Source organism: Octopus bimaculoides, chromosome 19 (genome assembly GCF_046866305.1).
Source record: "Octopus bimaculoides isolate indiv1 chromosome 19, ASM4686630v1, whole genome shotgun sequence".
NCBI lineage: Eukaryota > Metazoa > Mollusca > Cephalopoda > Octopoda > Octopodidae > Octopus > Octopus bimaculoides.
Window position 1 is genome coordinate 51,492,950 of NC_142946.1, and position 10,000 is coordinate 51,502,949.

At 31.7% G+C, this 10,000-nt stretch overlaps 1 long non-coding RNA gene across 1 annotated transcript in view; it reads left to right on the forward strand.

Moving 5' to 3' along the window:
- The window catches only part of LOC128250039 (uncharacterized), a 400,943-nt gene that overhangs the window by 1,206 nt on the left and 389,737 nt on the right, over positions 1–10,000 (forward strand). The gene's annotated exons all lie outside the window — the stretch shown is intronic.

Sequence of the window (10,000 nt, forward strand, 5' to 3'; positions counted from 1 at the left end):
TTTGACGGATATTTGTCCTCATCTTGTTTATTGTTAACACAACGTTTCGGTTGATATACCCTCCATCATTCATCAGGTGTCTTGGGGAAATTTCGAACCTGGGCTCTCATTTCTACGCTATATTTCGATGTTATTATCATTAAACTCAATGTCTGGAGTCGCAATCGGAATTCCCTTTGAGAATTATTCGGTCGTAGGAGACGCATGACATGTGATCTTCTTCTAGCGCATGACCAGTCCACCTACTGGTCTCGTGTGTGTGTGTGTGTGTGTGTGTGTGTGTGTGTATGTGTGTGTGTGTGTGTGTGTGTAAAGTAAAAAGTAAAAGAGTCAAAAGGAAATGTAAGTACGGTTTCGATACATACAGATCCTCGTATATGCAGGACTTAAAGTTAAGTTTAAATTAAATTATTTAACGGTTTACCTGTATAAAAAGATCCATATGTATCTCCTCAGGCGATACTCAGTTGCGCTCTCCGTAAGCAATTTACATTTCCATTGCTACAACATCCATGGCTTCTTCTTTGAAACCATAAGAATACTACCGGCTATTTGGGAATTCTAAAGGTAAACAAGCTCTATTTGCACACACACATATACTCCTTAATCATCCTTATCATCTTTTATGTTCATTCCACTGCTGCATGAATGCCTCAGTACATTCTCTCCACACACCACGGTTTGGTGTTTCGCTCATCCAAATTTGGGTGCCTTTACTCACCATTCCAATTTCTGTGTGTGGTCTTTCTCTGCTCCATTTTCTCTGGACGTGTTGTCCACTCTCACAATTTCCTATGTAATGCATTATCCTTTCTTCTAAACACACACACGCACGCACACACACACACACACACACACACACACACACACACACACACACACACACAAAGTGTGGTTTCCAAACGTTAAAAGTATGAATTATTTCTCAGTAAATAAATGATTCAGAAGTGTTAGTATTATTTGTTTACAAATCTATTTTTATAGTTTTAATTTTTACCGGTAATTCGGTCACAATCGAGAATAACAGATTGATTACAATGAAACGACCAAAAAATTAAAATACGAAAAAACCATAATAGAAGAAAATTTATAATATAGAAAAGTAATAAATTTGTTTTTTCCCTCATATTTTTATTAGTTAATTACAACAGAATCAAAGGCAGCAAAACAAACCCGTGGAAATTAAGTGCAAAAGTAAATGTATTTTGGTATTAATTTTTGTGGTGAACCCGTATAAGCTAAGTACATATTCCTTTCCTAAAAGAACGAATAGATTACGCTAATACGTATGTATGTATGTATGTATGTATGTATGTATGTATGTATATTTGTATGTATCTATGCATGTATGTATGTAAGTATACATGTATGTATGCATGCTGTATGTATGTATATATGTATGTATGTACGTATGTACGTATGTGTATGTTTGTATGTACGTATGTATGTACGTATGAATGTATGTATGTATTATGTATGTACGTGTGTATGTACGTATGTATGTATTATATATGTATGTATGCATGTACGTATGTATGTATGTATATATGTAAGTATGTATGTACATATGTATACATGTACGCATGTATGTATGTACTATGTATGTATATATGTATGTATATATGTATGTATGTATATGTGTATGTACATATGTATTTATACATGCAAGTATGTATGTTTCTATATATTCTAAGTTTATAATCGCATGAATACTTAATTCAACTACATGTGTGTGTATATATATATGTATATCTCTATATATATGTATATGTGTATAGTTGAAATTTATAGAAAAACAAAAGACGAAGACACGTGTATGAACAAGCAAGTGTATATATGTATATATATCCTACATATATATATATATATATATATATATATATATGCGTGTGTGTGTGTGTGTGTATCGCAGTCAAATGATTGAAACAAGTAAGAGTATGTGTGTGTGTATGTGTGCTTAGATATAGATATATATTAGAAACACGCACACACAAATGAATATATTTATATATTCTTACATACATACGTTTATACATACATCTATATTTACATTCGAATTTAATCTCCATGCAATCGTAAAATTTGCATTGCTATCAAAATAGTTCCTGTTATCTTCTTCGAAAGAAAATATCTTACTCGCTATTGTCATGCTATCTAATGAAACATTCTGTTATTCTGTCAGATATGTTATAATGATAAATAAGAACTATTCTGCGTCAAAATGTTTGATTTGACCTTCTTGGAAACTGTATTATCAAATGCTTAACCGTTTTAATACCAAGTTTTTTGAATTGTAGAAATGAAATGAAATCTATATGATATTTCTAGGAAGAAATATATGCGAAATAATTGAGAGAGGGAGAGAAAGAAAATGGGAAGGAAAAGAGAGAGGAAACGAAAAACAATGTGATGCAAACGGGTGCCGTGTTTATGTAGCCTCGTTATCCCCAGGGTTATTTAATAAAATAATACGGGTATTCAAATAATGTTAGCAATCAAATAATCCTTTAGAAAGCTATTACCATTAGATTCCACAAAAGTCGGTATATACACAGCAAACACATAAACCCCTTTCTCGCTATATATATTCAGACACACACATACACCCCACACACATAAAAACGCGCGCGCACGCACACACACACACACACACTCACACACACACGCACACACACACAAACATACATATCCATATGTATATATTTCATATATGCATATATCTATACCTTGTACAATCTAATCCACCTTGTGTGTTGTCCTCCTTTTTATTGGTTTTTGTACAATTTCAACTATATATATATATATATATATATATATATATATATATATATATATATCCATATATATATGTATATATAAATATAATACACACACACACATACACACTACATATATTTATATATATACGCATACATAGCTGTATGTACATATATGTATATATATATATACGCATACATAGCTGTATGTACATATATGTATATATATATATACGCATACATAGCTGTATGTACATATATGTATATATATATATCTGCATATCCATATCTATCTATCTATCTTTCTATCTATCTTTCTATATTTCTATTTATATACCTATATATATACATATGTGTGTGTGTGTTTGTGTGTGTGTGTGTGTGTCTGAGTGTGTAGATCTTCGACCTACACCTTCGACACAACCTCCAACCTGACACGTCCACACTTCTTCTGGCCGAAATTGTTCTTATTTCATGTGTTTGTCGAGAAAACTTTCTTCACACATCCCGTGACATCTTCATCGACTATCCATCTCACGTACCTTGTATACATAAACACACACATACACACACATGTATATATAAATATATATGTATATATATAATACATACACGTGTTTTTGCGTGAGCATGTTTATCTATGTTTACGAATGTATATATATGTATATATATATACATATGCATATATATATATATATATATATATATATATATATATATATATATATATATATATATATATATATATATATATATATATATATATATATATATATATATATATGCATATGTATATATATGTATATGTATGCAAATATATATCCATGTATGCTTGCATGCATGCCTAATTGTATATGTACTTGCTTGTATGTATGTATTTATGAATAAATACTCTTTCGAATAGCTTTCGTTTTGTTTGAAAGTAATTTTACGTTCCTTTCCATTACATTTTTATTTTTCAGGATTTTTTGGGATTCAACTTTTTTTTAATCATCCATTGCTCTATTCCTTCCATAAAATCTTTTACCATATTTGTACGGTAGAATGCACTCATACCATCATTGTTGAAGTTCAAGGATACACAGCTGCAAATTTCATTCCTGGTAGACTGCGCTTCAATGTATCAAACATATTTTCGTCAGTACATATGGTCGGTCTAACCGTATTTCTTGAAACCCGCATTCAGCTCCCTCTCATCCTCTCAGTTTCTTTTCCTCTTTCTCTGTGTGTGTGTGTGTGTGTGTGTGTGTGTGTGTGTGTGTGTGTGTGTGTGTGTGTGTGTATTTACACACACACACACACACGCACACAGACACACACACATATATATATGCATATATACACACATACACACACACACACACATATATATATATATATATATACACACACACATATATATACAGGTGTATTATATAACTAAATCTATATCTATCTGTTTGTAAGTATATACACACATACAGTTATATGCATGCATTCTCGTATACACATATACATACATCTACCCAAATACGAAGGCCTCTGAGTCTATCTATCTATCTATCTATCTATCTATCTATCTATCTATCTATCTATCTATCTATCTCTGTGTCTGTCTGTATGTCTGTCTATCTTTTTGTCTATCTATCTATATATCTACCTATATAGATATAGAGAAAGATAAGAAAACACAGACTCGCACACACTCATACATACACACACACACACACCAACACACACGCACAAACGCACACACAAGCATGCATACGCGCACGTGTGTGTGTATACTGAATTCATGTATTTCAGTGAGTATGTGAACGCATCTCCCTCAGTTTTGTTATTTAAAGGTTTAGAGAAAATGAATTTCATTTGGAAAGCACACACAAGTACACATATACTCAAATACATACACACAGACATCCATACGAACACACTCGCATGGATCAATTCGATGGATCTCTTTTTTTTCATGACAGTATTGATTTCTTTCGATTAAGTTCAACGACAATATGTGTACGGTTACAACGTATTGAAGTGTCATGGCGCCCTGCGTATAAGATACTTATTCTAACAACGTCAAGTCGACACCAGTGAGATATGATGCAAGTCGTTCAAGGGAGCTAGGAAGCATTTAGTTAAATCCAATCAGCTCTCAATTAAATCTTGTTTAAACATACATCCTCCAAGGTGCAATACACATGTGCATACATAAAACGTTGCTCTGTAGAAACAGATACGTCTGTAGGTATGTGTGCGCGTGTATGTGTGCGTATGTATGTCTGTGTGTTCGTACGTGTTTATATACGAGTGTTCTCGTAACGAAGTGAAGCGTTTTGAAGTATCAGATACGGCACGTTTAACACGTATATTGTGTAAAGTATTGCTCAATTTTATTGAAAAAATAAAAATAAATAAGCAACCAGGAAAAAAAGTGTTTCGCTTTAAAACTGTATTGAAGTGAACTTATTGGAAACAAATGAGTTTCTTAACTGGAAAAAAAAAAGAGAAAACAATCCAGTACAAATTGATGTTAGATGTGGTATGACATTAAATAAAAGAACGTGTAGGAAAGAGACAAAAAAAAGGGAAGAATAATGAAACGCGAGGATAATGCACAGAATTATAGAGATTAAAATATGAGCATTTAGACTGCTTATACGCATTACGAATTGGCAGATTCGTCAGAGCATCCAATAACATGCTTTGTAGTGTTTGTTACGGATCTCTTTTAACTAAGTTCAAATCCGGCACGAAGCCTACTTTGTCATGTGTCGTTTTGGGGTCAATAAATAATATACTTTTTCAGGATTGTGTATTGGTAGATTCGTTAACATCTGTTGAAGTGTCTTGCAGTATATGATCTAAATTTTAGCATTCTCAGTTTAAATTCTTATTTATTGTTAAAATTCTATCCATGGCGAAAAAACAAATATTTATGCAGGGAGCAGATATAAAAACTAAAGTAAACAAACCTTTATAAAAAAAAAAATGAAATATGCTTCTGTATAACTAACGTGTTGCGAAGTATATCAACTGATTTGTCCAAATATTAACCAAAACCATAACAAAAAAAGGTTAAATAACTTTATGGAAAGAATATTAAAAGAATAATAAAAGGATGATCATTACTATTATTATCATTATTATTATTATTATTATTATTATTATTATTATTATTATTATTATTACTATTATTATTATTATTATTATTATTATTATTATTATTATTATTATTATTATTATTATTATTATTATTATTAGTAGTAGTAGTAGTAGTAGTAGTAGTAGTAAGAGTATATTTAATTTTATGTGAAGAAATTCTCCAAATCTATTTGAAATTAAATGTTTGTATATCCAAATATTCAAGCGAGTTCCCTCATTCTTGACTAAATATATTGTGACGAAGGCTTAATGTAGTGTGATTTATCAGGCATTACATGTTTATTTGGTGATGTGGAGACTACCGACAGGGTCAATAAGCTGATGATATCAACATTTTCTTTGAAACGGAACACCTAATCCCTGGCGAATGTAAAGTTAAACCAAAAGAATTCAAAAACAGTTTTTCATTTTATGTTACTCGACTTTCTACTGCGTTTTGAAAAATAAAACTGCATGGAAAAGTATCAGAAAGCATCAAGAGAAATATAAAGGAAACTGGAATAGGGTGCCAGAATAATCAGAAAAGTATTAGATAGCGGAAAAGAACGAATAGCATGGGACCGTAGGCTGCTGGTAGTAAACCTGCTTCGCATGCAAGACTGCAGAAGCTCTAACAAAACCTGTGATAAAGACAAAATAATAATAATAATAATAATAATAATAATAATAATAATAATAATAATAATAATAATAATAATATAATCAGCTTGCAGTAAATATAAATTCAGGAAGAACGACAGATAATGACGCACAGATTGTTGTACGTTGCAAGAAACAACGAATGCGAATCTGCATTTCCCATATATATATATAACATAGTTTCAATGTGATGAGTCTGATTCATAAGGTGCCGTAGACATAAAAAGGCTTCCATTTCGTGGTCTAGGTCTAGAAAAACAGTTCTAAATACAGTGAAGTATTCTGGAAAGAAGGGAAAGCAACCCACTACAAAGGTTGTCGATCTCACACTTGCACGCACAAACTCATACAACTACATTTATGTATCTGTATATATATTTATGTACATGCAAGTGAGTCTGTACAAACACACGAAAGAGTATGCTTATTTGAAGGCTTACAATAAACACGTTGACATGCAATTGAGTCTGAACTAGGTGCAGGTGTACGAAGTGTGCATATGTTTACGATATGATTATTCAGCTGTTACGTGGGCTTAATGATACCAAACAGAAAATGAAAGAAGTTTTGTTCTTGATGCAGAATAATCTGTCTTGTGTTTAACAGCGTTCGTAGAAAGATTTGTAATTTAGGTTATTAGACCTACTGGCTGTATGGGTACTTTTTGTTAGCTATGTCACTGTAGAACTATCATAACACTGCTATCAAGTACATGTATGCATCTTTTTATACCAGCATACAAATCGTCGATTGGTAGGCGGATATTCAATTAAATTAATTCGGTCATACAGTAAATTTATCGGTAAAAATTCTCATCGCTGTCACACGTCAAATACAGTTGACCCTTTTATAGAAGGTATTCAGAGATTATCTGCAATTCTAATATAATTATTAAATCATTTGTATTAATTATACACGCGTTTTCACAATAATTATTCTTATAATCGAGCAATAAATAATGTAACAAGTAGAATCGAAGTAAATGCTTATCGACTTGTTCTTAATTTTGCGGGGTAAGATTAGGTGCAAGGCAATACAATACGGTATGGTTCGTAAGTGTGTGGTTCTAACTCTAACATAATTGTTTTTAACATGTAATATATGATTATAATTATACGAGATTGTAAATCTCATATTGCTGTTGCCAACGTATATTGGCAAATATATTGTGTTTTGAATGTATTTTATTACGTGTTCATGTTGATGTTGCCCAGTTTCAAAATGGATTAATGGAACATCAAGTTTATTACTTTATTTTAATAGTTATTACATACACACATACAAATCACACACGTATATAGAGACACATACACGCACATATACATCTGTATGCATAAATTCATATATATATTTATTTATTTATATGCTCATATACACACATACATACCTATCTATCTATCTATCTATCTATCTATCTATCTATCTATCTATCTATCTATCTATCTATTTATCTCTCTCTCTCTCTCTCTCTCTCTCTCTCTCTCTCTCTCTCTCTATATATATATATATATATATATATATATATATATATATATATATATATATATATATATATATAAATGTCTGTGTGTATATGTATAAATATATGTATGACTGTGTGTGTATATTCATGTATGTATGAATACACATTTGTATTAGTGGCATTTTAGCTATTATATTTCGTGTTATATGACTGATGCACGAATTCAACAGGCAAGGTAAATAACCTTATTTACTTTTGTTCGATAATTGTATATAATATAATTTATATTACCAATTTGTACATCATGATGTTATGGAGGCGATTATTACATTACGACCACATTCCTCTGACGGATAATCGTATGAATTTTTCAGTTTCATTACCGAACAGTTATTTACGTTCAAATTACGATATTTATGTAAGATGACTTCGTACACACGTCATATTGGCTTAGGCAAATTTTCGTTTAATGTCTTAGGGAAACGGTCATTTAATGAAATATGTTTAGGATGTCATACCTTTCGCTGTGGTATTTAACTGAGGTTGCTCTGCCCTTGGGAACGGAATATATTTTATCGCAGGATATTTATTAGCAATGGATATTTATTATCATATAACAGAGTCATAAATCTGAAACCTTTCAAACGTAGATGTGTTGCTGATCGAAAGAAAGTTTCTTTCTCTTCGAGGCCTTTGCTAGTTATGATATTTGAAAATCGTTTTCGTTTCAACCACACTACGTTTAAAACAGTTTACGCACAAGAAATGAGAATACTTCTATTATAGAGTTTTCTGTTTTTATTTATTTACTATTTATTTTCACAGCTATTTCATGTGTTGGGATAAGTACAAAATACGATCAACCGTCTCTGTTGTGCATCTAAGTCTTGGTTAACATGGGTAACATTCTCACTGAATGCTTTAAGTATCTATGTAGGCAAGATCAGACACGAAGAAACTATCTACACCCATCATGATGGGAACTGGAGTATATCGTGGATGCGACAGTTGTAAGCAGAGAGGGCAGCGGATCGTTCAAATGCTGTATGTTACGCCCGTATAGAATGGAGCAACATCGAATGAAGAACCTTTCTCCGCGATTGCGCAATGCTTCTGCCAGTAACCGATTCCAACATTAATATACTAGTTTGCTTGAACTCTGCTGCATTGACTATGTAAATACACACATTATGTTTTACGAAAAGGGTCAAATGTACACGATAGGATGTATCAAATAAGCTTTTGTAGCATATAACATTTTCCATACATCACGGCTGAGTTTTATTTTACTATCTGTATTCCATGGTTAGGTTATATAAACTTGTATAGAAAACTTGAATATTTGCGTAGCCAATGCTGAGATACATTCGGGAGGCCAAGTACTAAATAAATACATTACTGATGTTTCATTCATATGTCTATTTATTCAATAAACCAGCATACCAATTGTATACAGAGGTAAGCTAATATTATATTTCATGCTTGTATACCGGGATCTTCTACGAAAATATGGCAATCTGAATATTCTCTGACCACAGTCACACCTCGTTCCAAAAATGTCGGCATATTTGGATTGTTTGGTGACAGTCAGTGTGTGATATTGGAAATCCCAATGAAAAACTAATGAAATCACTGTATAATAAATACTCGTGAATCGCAGATATACTGTGGAACTATTGTACATCTGTGTAAATGAGGTGAGCTTCTAGGACAAAGAAACAGAGCAGAAAATACTTTTAAATGAAACAAAGTAAAATGAAACAACACCAGAGAGTACAAGCGGTGTTTATTATGTGATGCTTAGTGTATGTTATGATTCCAAAGAAAATATTTTATTTACGTTACATGCACCTATTCGAAAATAAGTGAGATAAGAACATTCAGTGCAAACAATATAAAAGAAAGGAAATTCTGAACAAGAAGTAACACGAAACCAAATAGAATTTTCAATACAAATATATCAAAGAAAACCAAACCTAAAATGAAACAAGTGCCGTTTAAA